This window comes from Schistocerca nitens, chromosome 6, assembly GCF_023898315.1.
Source record: "Schistocerca nitens isolate TAMUIC-IGC-003100 chromosome 6, iqSchNite1.1, whole genome shotgun sequence".
Classification (NCBI taxonomy): domain Eukaryota; kingdom Metazoa; phylum Arthropoda; class Insecta; order Orthoptera; family Acrididae; genus Schistocerca; species Schistocerca nitens.
The window spans coordinates 375,284,615-375,297,216 of NC_064619.1; positions in this window are offsets into that span (position 1 = coordinate 375,284,615).

Sequence of the window (12,602 nt, forward strand, 5' to 3'; positions counted from 1 at the left end):
ACTGCCACACCTGCCTGCCATGGTAACACTGAAGGACATATTGAGCATCAGTGTTCTAAGAATTATGATGGTTACAGTGGAGGTACTGAGTGTTATGGAGCTCTAAAAATATTTCAGAGGTCGGTACCCGTTTATAACGTAGATATACGAAGTACCTAGGCGATTGGGACTCTAAAGTTTTCAAAAAAATTAATGAATGCAATGTTTATGGTGATATACATCGACAGAAACTGAAATAGACCTCCTTCAGAGTTGTTATGGACTGGTGATTAGACGAATTGCACCTCTGAATGATATTACAGCAATGAGAAAAGCTGTATGGGCCACCTACTTTCATAAGTTGTCCACAGATGACCACCCTGTTCGCGAACTTGGCCCTAAAGGAGCAGATTCTTGGTGTGGTTGCCAAAAAGCAAAAGAAAGTGGTCAAATATACCATCATAAGCATTCTCTTCTTGAACCTGTTATGAATGAAATAAAACCAATTTTTAGAGACCTGAGTCACCCTGTTTTGCTTAGTAAATTTCTTCATGGGGGCACTCGGAATACAAATGAAAGTTTCAGCCATTGCATATGGGAAAGATTACCCAAGAATGTTTTTGCAGGACTAAATACATTAAAAGTTGGTGTACTACATGCAGTGATATGTTTCAATGATGGAGTGATAGGAAGGTTGGAAGTGCTGAGAAATTTAGGCATACAATGTGGCTCTAATATGGAAGATCAATTGCTTGCGTGTGACAGACATCGGGTGGACGAAGCTGAAAGATTCGCTCTTCAAGTTACCAAAGAAGCAGGAAGTGATAAAAGGAATGCCAAGAGGAAGCTTGAAGATGAAGAAAGGCTGAAGGATGCAGACTATGCTTCAGGAATGTTATGAGGTACAGTTTAATTGGACTCTTATCTTCATTCACAATTTCCCGCAAGTTGTATTCTTCAGAACTCAGGTACAAATATTTCCTGGAGTTTATAAAGCATTGCTCTAATTTTTTCTGTAACTTGCAATAGTCCATACTTACGTAGTAGACCTAAGCTTTTTTGCAGAATCAACTAAATTATAGAAAAAATAAAAATTTTATTTGGAAAAAAATTATAAAAATTAAAATGTATGATGTTATATTTTTATCCTTGTAATATACATAATAGGCGGAATTAAATAGGCCTAGTACCTCAGCTATCATGTCATGCATATCTGGTAAAAATTTGGTCTCCTTCAAATGTATAACATTGGATTAAATGTCACCTGAATTTGAGGAAGGATTTTGGAAAAAAATTGCATCAATTTCTTTGTAATTTTTTTAATAAACCTAAGCAGGTTCAGAAATATTCAAAATACATCTAGTTTGTTTAGAAAGCGTGCTGCATTTCCTGATATCAACAAAAAATCTGTAAAACATATATATTATAAACAGTGCCTGAAAGAAATAGGTGTCGATTTTTGCATAATATTGTGCCGGAAAAGTACCCTGTATACTTAAGTGAATGTTTGTAGAACCATTAAATTACCACATGTCATCGCCGATTTTTTAAAGGCAATTGAGCGTTCAAGTTTCTCCATCGCTTCACGGTCACGTGGCTTATGCGGTTCGGTGGGCAGCAGGTAGTTTCACAACGCGAGTGACTGCAGTCGGTCACGGGTTCGAATCTCGGGGAAGATGTTCGCTGGCGATACACGGCGTGGGAGCAGCGGTAGCAGGAAGAGCGCGGGAACAAAGGCGTGCTGCGATATGCAAAGCGCCCACCGCGGATCGCGAACAGCGCTTCCGCCCGGCGCGTAATTATATCTTGTCTGCACGTGCATAAATAAGCGGCCCCGCACATATGAATGCGCCACCGCCGCCCTGCTTCCTTTCCGGCGACCTACTCACATCAGACACGCACGCTGCGCCGCTTTCCGGGATGCGGCCGGCCGCGTGCGCCGCAGGTCCGCCTCCAAGGCCGCGGCGCGCCGCTCAGCCTAGGTATTGACTCTCGCGTTCTCAATCCACGCTGTTTCACAATGTGACAAGAAAATTTTCCCTTGTCCACGCGTGGTAATACACTGCACTCGCCTTGTCGGTCTCCACCTGAGATTAATTAATAGTTCACAGCTCATCGTTTATTCGACCGGCTGTGCTTATATGGCTAGCTGAATTACACGCATCAAAAGCAGTTACCAGATGACTGTTAGTCGGCGATTTGGGGTCAGCTGAACCTACCGATACCGCACATCGGCCCCCATCCCGTAACGTAACGCTGGTATTGCGTGTGGCGTCATACGTGCGAAAATAGAAGGAGAACAGAACACTGACAGTTTTTTTTTTGGGTCTATATTAGTTTACCAAATGTAGGTTGTGGTGTCATCTGAAGTGGAGTCAAATGTATAAGTTAGGTCGGAAGGTGAGAGTTGAAACGTCCCCTTTTGAACAATATACACGACTGTCCTTAACCTGACACACAATATTTATAGCGCAACGCAATCTGACTTTCCACACACAATATTTTGTTAACGCAACGCAATCTGACTTTCAAAATTCTCTACAAGAGAATGGCCCTGACTAACATTAACCTGTACTTTTCAGAAATCACTTACCTCACAAAAATCTTGGTTACTCCCACTACTGCAATACAGCAAGCGCCACTACTGCCAGCTAAATAAAAGATTCAAACTATGGAAGGCACTAACTACTGATAGGGATAGTTAGCAAATGAAAGATATTAATAGAGAACAAACAATGTATTTACCTTGATATCATGACAAATTACAAAACTCCGCCATCTCTCTCCCCACATCCACCACTGCTGGCGGCTCACCTCCAACTGCCCAGCGCTACGCGCTGTTCACAGCCAGCTGCCTAACACTACAATGGTTGAGTATTACAACAATGCAAAGCAGCCACAGACTGCACACGGCACAGCCGGTGATTTTCATACTGAGGTGGCGTTATCAATAAAAAAACCTAAACAGCCTACTTACATAGCCCCCATGCTCCCCACAAAAAAATTTTACAAATTGGGTTGGGCAGTGGGCAATACATATTTGTTAAAATTTTTCATAATCGTAATTACAATAACAAATAAATCAAATGCACACACATATTGATACAACGTTGGTCAAAAGCTAAAATTTTCTCACAGTCCCTAAAGACAGTCCTGATCATTCATCACATTGCAGTGTTTTTCTCAAAGTCTGAGCAGTAAAAGACAATGCACACAGACGTAGTGGATTTCCATGCAGTCTTGAAGAAGTAGTGTTGTCCTTCCAACGGAAAGACAGTGCTGACTCGACATGCAGACAGGTTATGGGCCACAACAGAGCAAACCCACAGTGGAGTCAGTCGAAGTTTTGAAGAGTATTGGTGGGTAGGTCATCACAGAGCAGACCCACTGTAGTCCTGGTAGAGATTATGGTATTGGTGGGCCACCAGAGGCGCAGACCCACTGCAGTCCTTGTAGAAATAATGGTACTGGTGAGTTATCAAAGGTGTAGACCCACTGTAGTCCTTGTAGAAATAATGGTATTGGTGGGCCACCAGAGGTGCAGACCCACTGTAGTCCTTGTAGAAATGACGGTACTGGTGGGCCACCAGAGGTGCAGACCCACTGTAGTCCTTGTAGAGATGGCCAGCAACCATCTGTTGTGACTGTGCAGGTGCACAATCACCATCGAAGAGTCTTTCGGATAATGTAGCAAGTCCATAACCACCACTTGTGCACTCACAAAGTTTTTGGAATTGTCCTCAGAACCAGCAATGCTGTTATCCAGTCCCTTGCTGAATCATTCAATCACATGCAAACACTATCACTCCCTACTTCTCACATATTGTCCATATACTATGACCAACAGAAACGTGTGCAGTGAAATGTAACTTACAAGTTACTTAATTTGATGACCTGGTGTCAATTACAATTTTATAACATAAGAATACAATAACAACGGTATAAAATACATCATTAAAAACATAATAATACAGATAACATTTGTAGGAATAGGGGCTTTACAAAAGAATAGAAATAAACAAATACATCAGTGTTACAAAAATAATGACATAAGTACATACATAAAGATCAGAATAACTTTTGGAATATCAACTTCCACATGAGCATTAAAACAAAACAGAACAAATACTGTTTAAACATGTTTACAAAGTAAATAACATGGTATTAGAAAAATTCTACAACATAGGTCTTATCAGATAAACAACTAAAGACAGGAAGTACACAAATACACAAGGGAACACAAAAACATAGTGGGATAACACAAGGAAAGGACAGGGTTTCTTTTACTGCAGTATCTTGCGAACAAAACTTTTTTTGTTCTTGGAGATCTCCCTTCGTTCCTCATTATTTCCAAAAGTCCTATCTGTACCTCTTTTCTGTATTCCAACCATAATTCTTTCAAAATAAATATGGCTCATTGTACAATACTCATTTTGGCCCTATCTGTTTCTTGCGGCTTCTCAATGCATTTCTTCCAATTCATCATAGTTAGTTTCTTATATAGTCTACCCCCTCTTAAGCTAACTTAAATCTACTGAGCTCAGATATATATACCAAGGGACGAGGCAATGCAGCATCACATAAAACAATAAACATCAATGACAAATATTTCAAACTGGCAAAGCAAGCTACAGTAAATCTAAATTACCAAGCAATTCAACATTACAACTAATATGAGGCAATGCGCAGCAAACAATAAAATAATCATTAGTAAAACTGGCTTAACAGCGTAATACAAAATCAAATTCAGTAACATTATGCCTGGCAAACAGCAGAAGCAAAAGCAATAAATTATATCTAAACATGACAACGCTCAAGCAGAAAAATATTACAGTAAAGACAACAATGCAGATAAGGGAAATGTATAATCACATCTTAATGTCTATGTAATTAAAGTGGTGCACCACAACAACTTATTGTAAAAAAAATATTACCATGTACTTGAAAAGAAAATTATGTGTGCAGTAACTGTTACTAGTCCCTTCTTATTGTTCTTTCCATTCCAAGAGCTCCTTTTTCGAAGAATGTGGGTCATAAAGTAATTATTTAATAGATCTGTTGACAGAAAGTGTTCACATTAGCAGATGAATTTTTTTTTTTATGAAACCAATGCTGCAACACAGCTGGAAACTAGATATCAAATGAAATAAGCAACTATGTACAAAGTAAAGCATAAAATAATCATTCAGTAGTCATGTGACATTTCATAAGTTAGAAATTCTCTCAACTCTCGTAGAAAGACGCTTGTCGTAATCAGGTGTGCAGATGTAAAAATATTTCTCGTCATTTCATTAGGCATTTCTGTCGCCATATGGCATTTCTCTCAACTAGCACGACAATAGCCGTGAAATGTTGCGATGCTTTCTACAAAGGAACGTCAAGCGAGGATAATGGCCTCCCTTTTTTTTTTCTACCTGTGCCGCTGAAAAAGGGGCTCGCAATAATGGCCCCTTTTTTTTTTTTTTCCAGGCGTCTGACTCAGCTGTGTGCCCGCGACGCATTACGTGCAGGTGGTCACTTAACTTTCGTACGGAAATATTTACGACAGCAGTTTTCACTACAATGGCAGTCTTATATTACAAAAATTCACAGGGTGAGAATTTGCGTTACCAATCTGTAGAAACAAAATCTTATTGATATAACAGTGTCCAAAAAAATTTTCGTCGGCATTGTGATACATTCACGCATTTACACACATTTCATAACTCTTAAAGTACGATCTTGGTTTCCAACAACCTTTTCCACAAATCAGAGTGCCCTAATCACTATTCATTACTCCTTACCTTATTACACATATATAAATTCGTCGACGCTTCTTCAATACTTCATCATTAGATACATAGCATAATCAAATTCTTCATATAACATTAGCTTATTAATCATAAACATACCTCAACAGCATAATACACATCGTCGTCGTAAAAATAACATCATAATACCTCAGTCAACTCTCAAAATCGTCGTAGCTTCCTCCAATAGTTTCAAAACCTAAAAAAAAATTCTCTGCTCATTTCAATGGTGTCATCTACCTCAAACGTACTTTAAAATCATGCTCCCTTACCAAATATCTCATTCAAAGCTCTCATAGTATCACAATGGTTCCAAAAAAATATGAACAGTTCACAAAGTATAGACAAAATACAATTTCGTAAGTGTGAAGGTATCCAACTGTGTAATTACGTAAACATGTGTCACTGATGTAGTAAAAAGAATGTTTGTTTCTCTGTCAAATAATCAGATAGCTGTGTAATTTATGTGTTAGAGAAATATGGTACCGATGTGTAAAGTTGTATAAGCAAATACCATATTAGCTAGGGCTCCTTGTGCTCGCCAAACACATGGTACACAAAGTAAGCGTGTACCCCCCTGAGGATTAATGTAATTATACCCTCAGGTGTTACAAATTACAGCAATGGAATGAAATGTATGACGGAAAACTTTCTTTGCAATTTAAAAATCTTAAAAAATAAATGTTTGAAGTACAAAATTAATCACTCAAATACGTGTCCTGTAGCGCTAAACTGTGTGTCATGTCGCAACATAATCTCTGTGGAAGTCTCGTAGTTATCGTCCTCCGAAAGCTAAGTTCTGCAGAAGTCAATGTACTTACCTGATGATACACAAAAGTGAAATGCTTTGCGTATAGATATCTTAGTTATTACGCTTATTGTTGTGATGAAGAAAGTACTGTACTGTAACGTATTGTTGTGCCACGAAAAAGGCTGTCTCATTGTTGCTATACCACAAAAGTTACTACTAAAACATGCTTTTCTTTCCAGAAGAATTCAGAAAGCTGTGCAGATATAAAACAGATAACAGCGCAAAAGCAACATTGTAAACTGTCACTCATTAGTAGCGTCGTGATAACATCGTGTAGCTGTCACATAAACTAACCTCTGTGTCATCTGGTATCTCACAGAAAGCACTTTAATTTCAGAATGTATTTTCAAATAAACCAAAATGTTGCATTAAAATCTCAAGTTAAAAAAGCACATTATCTCTCAATAAACGGTTTTACGTGTGAAATGTGGTGTAAACCTTTGCTCTTCCTAGTATGCAGAGTTTCAACTTTAACGCAATTGTCAAGTAGTATACGTCGGTAAAGAATACTGGAATTTTTTTCTCAAGGTTAGCGCTATGTTATTTTTCTCGGAGCCAGCCGGCGCAGGTGTCTGCCTGCGGTGCGGGTCATTGTCTGTCTCTCCACTGGCGCGCGTCGCTAATGGGATTCGGAGACCGAACCTCCACAAATTCGCCTTGCCGAGAGGGCCCAGCTCTGTTAGAATCCCGCCAGTTCTGATGCAATTCAGGTCTGTCGTTATGTCGGTAATTTACATAGTTTCTTGTTTGTCGGTCATGTGGTGGAGAATCTCTCCCGGAATCGTAACTGCGCGCTGGACCGTTGCGTCTAAAGTTATTCTTGTCCCTCGTAATAATAATTGTTTTGGTTCCCATATTGTCTGTTTCTCTGATTGTCTCTGTGATAGTCATTACCGCGGAGAGGTGATCTTTCCCTGTAATTATTACTCTGCCAGTGGTTGTCATATGGGTGGTGTCTGTTTTGGTCACGATTTGCGGTGTGGGAATAGCCTTGTCGTGTCCAGTTGTTGTTTCTGTCGTCACGGAATTGTGACGTATGTGACCTGTAGTGATTGTTTTCCTGTTTTCGCATCCGGCGACTGTCTGTGTCAATTTCTAGTTCTTGTAACAGTCCCTGAAAAGCTTCAATGTCGTCTTTGCAACGTCCTGCCAAAATAATATGTCATAAATGTTCAGGTAGTTTGATTAAGCAAATGCGGATGAGTTCTGAGGGGCTGAGGGGTTTGACAGGTACTGATTCTTGTGCAACATGTCTTCAAAATATTTCACAAGACTGGAGAATTCAGATTGTTCGAAATGTTTCATCATTATGATGCCATGTTTTACTCGGTCTTGTGTGGCTTGAGACCAATATGCTGAGAGGAAGGCATGGTAAAATTCTCCTTCACTATGACAATCGTGAATGACCGAACGCATTCTTACAGCTGGTTCATTCTCTAAATAGCCACACATAAATTCTAATCTGTGTTCTAACGACCAGTTAGGGGGAAAACAATGAGAGAATTGATGGAGCCACGCTTGTGGATGAATGTCGTTGGCAGAATTTTTAAACGTTTTGAATTTACGTGTAGTAATGAACAGCTTATAGTCAAAGTCATCATGTCGGCGAGTCGCATATCGGTCATTGTTACGTCGTTTCGGCGGTTCCATCTCAAAATTCGGTGTGCCTTGCCAATTTCTGTCATAATTTCCGAAGTGTCCTGTGTTATTATTTTGTGGCTGTTCCATATTGCTAAGTCCCTCTTCCCGTATTGGGGCGCGAGTGTCCTCCGAAATACGTAATTCTTGTACTACCTGTGTCAGCTGATCTTGTACTTCGCGGATTTCTCTTTGGTGTTGCGTATTAATTTGATTCTGATTTTGTTTGAATTTCCTAATTTGTTCGCACTCTTCTGTGTCATTAAAGACTACCGGTTTTGTGTCATTCAGATTATCATCTACCTTCGTAGATAAATTATTTAGCTGATCCGAAAGTTCAACTACTTTCTCTGATAATGTACTAATTTCCTCCATGTGTCTTTCTACTGTGTCTTTTAAGTTTTCCTGGGTTTTTGCAAGTTGCGTAACCGAATCGGTAGATGCAACTGAGTCAAATTTAGCTTGCAAGGTCTCATGATTTTCATGAACAGTAGTTTGCAGTTCTTTTATGGCTACTTCGTGATTCTGTAGTGCATTTTCATGCCGCGAAAAAATAGGTTGGAAATGCTCACAAATTTGTGTTTTTACGTCGTTACAGACTTTTTGACATTTCGATTCAATGTGATGTAACTCATTAGTTAAATCCTCACGTGTTTGTTCAAGAGTTTGCTCCAATGAGTCTAACTTTTGAAGCTGTTGCTGTGTTTGACTCTGATTTTGTTCCATTTGTTTCTGATTTTGTTCCATTTGTTTCTGATTTTGTTCGATTGTGTCTAATTTTTGAAGATTTTGTCCCATTTGTTTCTGATTTTGTTCGAGCGTTGTGTCTAACTTTTGAAGCTTTTGTTGTGTTTGTCCCATTTGTTGTATTAATTGTAATAACAATGCACTGGTGTCTGGAACATGTTCCTCAGTGCTTTTCGGCAGTGAATTTGCACCGGAAACATTCACATTTTGACAAGCAGAAAATGTGTCTTGACTCATTTGAGAAAACGGTGAGGACCCAAATCCTGAATTCACAGCATTTGCGAGATTGTTTCCTGTCGTTTCGGATTCCTGAGGCGAGCTGTCGCCGACCGATCGATCGATAATGCTTCCCTGTTCTCTAATTGTTTCGCTGTCTACACCATTGTTTGCAGCCCGCTCCATTTCCCTATGCACAGCTACCAAATTATTACTTTGAACATCTGTTAATTCATTACACAGTGGTGCTGGCAAGCTACGCTCGTCGTCACTATTATTTCTCAGTTTGCTTTGGAGCCTAGTGTTACGTTTTTCACACGCCATTATTGTCACAGTATTTCACATGACAACACAGAAAAACACAATTTGAAGAGCAAAAATAAGAAAACACATTAACATAACACTGAAAATAATATCTAGTTAATTGCAAGCGCAGCTGCGAAATACTTGCTGCAAATCTACATGCATGCCACAACTGTTTTACTGTACAACAATGAAAAACTACAACTACAAAGGAAATTCTCTCTATAATTACGCGCTAGCAATAAACAAAATCTACACTAATTACACAAACTACAAGGAAAAAATCAGAAGATTCCAGTGAGGTATCCTCGGCTAAGGGTCGACATATGAAACGTCCCCTTAGAACAATTTTACACGACTGTCCTTAACCTGACACACAATATTTATAGCGCAACGCAATCTGACTTTCCACACACAATATTTTGTTAACGCAACGCAATCTGACTTTCAAAATTCTCTACAAGAGAATGGCCCTGACTAACATTAACCTGTACTTTTCAGAAATCACTTACCTCACAAAAATCTTGGTTACTCCCACTACTGCAATACAGCAAGCGCCACTACTGCCAGCTAAATAAAAGATTCAAACTATGGAAGGCACTAACTACTGATAGGGATAGTTAGCAAATGAAAGATATTAATAGAGAACAAACAATGTATTTACCTTGATATCATGACAAATTACAAAACTCCGCCATCTCTCTCCCCACATCCACCACTGCTGGCGGCTCACCTCCAACTGCCCAGCGCTACGCGCTGTTCACAGCCAGCTGCCTAACACTACAATGGTTGAGTATTACAACAATGCAAAGCAGCCACAGACTGCACACGGCACAGCCGGTGATTTTCATACTGAGGTGGCGTTATCAATAAAAAAACCTAAACAGCCTACTTACAGAGTTTGGTTGTGAATATCTGTAGCAAATAAATACGATTACGAAATCTTAGCTGTCGTGGCGCACTGATATACATAGTTTAACCCTAATGCTAGTTTAGATTAAAAGGTGATAGTTTGGTCGCGACTTTGGCGAGGCGGTATCGAACACTTCAATTAATCCGCGGTGACATTACCCTCAATGTCGTACGACACATCTTATCTCAGTCACGCCCGGATAGAAATGACGTCTTTTTCGACCACGAAAATCGTTGGCTCCTCTTCAGCGGTTAGCTTCAGAGAATCTCTTGCAATGAGTTCTCCCATGCTGCCAACCCAACAGGCTGTCCCTCAGGAACGACAGAAGAATATATCTCTCTTGTGTTTCCTGGTAAGATCGGTTTTGAAAACGAGGCTTGAGGCAGACTGTAGCCTACCTTTGTCTTCTCCACCGAGTTTGAACTTAAATGCCTCGCCCTCACTTGCTGTTTTAGAAGCTGCCATTGCGAAAAATCATCGCGACACGCAACGGAGGGTCGTGTGTCACCACACATGCGCCGTGCCTATCCCTAGCTCATATCATTAACTGTTTCAAAACTATGTGCATGGACATGTAATATTACCGACTGTCTGGTGAGTATCAAAATATCTGAATTATCACACGCGAATGGCCTTGTATTTCCAACTAGCTTAGAGCTCGCTGTTTCACTAGCGTTGACTGTATGGTTCGCACAATTTTTAATTTTATTTAACCGAATTTTTACGCTAGTATGCCCATTACTCATGTGTAAATCAACACATTGTGCAAACAGTGTAAACCAAATACCATTTTCCGTAGTTCTAGTTTAGAAATTGCCATTCAGCAAAATATTAAAAAAAAATCTTTCATCCCTTATTTCATCCCCTTAAGAAAGGAATTTCGAAAAATCCCTTCTTAAATGGTGTCTAAAGTATAAGATCAAAACCCTCTCCAGATTTCAAAGCGGTTTGGTATATGTATAACAGATAAGCACCCTAAGTAGTCTTATATCTCTGGGCGGCAACACAAACATACACCTGTGTCTGCACATTTGTTCCAGTAACTGTGTCTAGGGTTTCGGAGTGTTCAGAAACAAATAACTTTGTGAATCATCGTATACATGACATGAAACTTTGTTATGAGGCACGTTGTAAATGTATACACACAACTTCACCCTGTTTACCTTACGAATTCACTTTTTGTTTACGACGTACGAATTACACGGTTTACCTTCGAGACCAGTAGATGGTGCGTGGTTTACATATTTCTAAAATTTCCTGGCTTTCATTCCAAAATTAACGCATTTCCGTCGAGTTCTGAAATCACACGGAGGTCACTGTTACCGTTGGTCATATATTTATAACTGGAACGCATGTATGCTCAAACGTCGGGAGATGATCTTTACAACTTGCTGTTGTAAATGTATGTAAAAGTAAGTAGTTCCACTATTGGGAAGCGGCAAAATTACTAAATGAAAATTGATGAATGTCATATGGAAAAAAGTAGTGATGCAATACTTCTGAGATGACACCACTTGCACGAGTTACCTGTCAATGTCGTTTATTTATCCTCGAAAAGGTGATCGAAGACCCTTGTAGACCCTACGATGAGAAAAGTATGATGCATTTATACTGTCAAAGCGATGGAAACGTCACTTCACGGTTTGTACCAAATTTTTTTCGTTTGCTGATTGCCAATGGCTGGTCCAAACCAGTTACTGCATTGAGGAATGCTTTTGTGGTTTTTGTCATAAGAAAATCATAGAAGATATGATTCTGAAGGTAAGATCTTCAGGTTGTTACCCAAAGCCATGTTCTTCGAAATTCTTCTTTAATTATATGTGTGGTCCCAGTTCTTTCGGATATGCCCGAAAGGGCAGACACCATTTTGATCCACTATGAATTCAGATACAAAGGAATTAAGGACATTAACTATCAGTGGCCATTAATTTATATCAATGGGGCCGATTGAAACTTTGAGCCACATCAGGATTCGAACCCAGGCCTGCTGCTTACTAGGCAGATGCAGTGACCACTACGCCATCCGGACACAGTGGTCACTGCAAATGTGTGGCCTAGTGTAGCACACCTCCCGTCAGACCCAGTGTCTCATCTTACACGGTACACTACTGATGCAGTGCCCGTGCTCATTATCATCACTACTCCAGATGGCATAGTGGTCAGCTCATCTGTCAAGTAAGGAGGAGATCGAGGTTCGAATATAGGC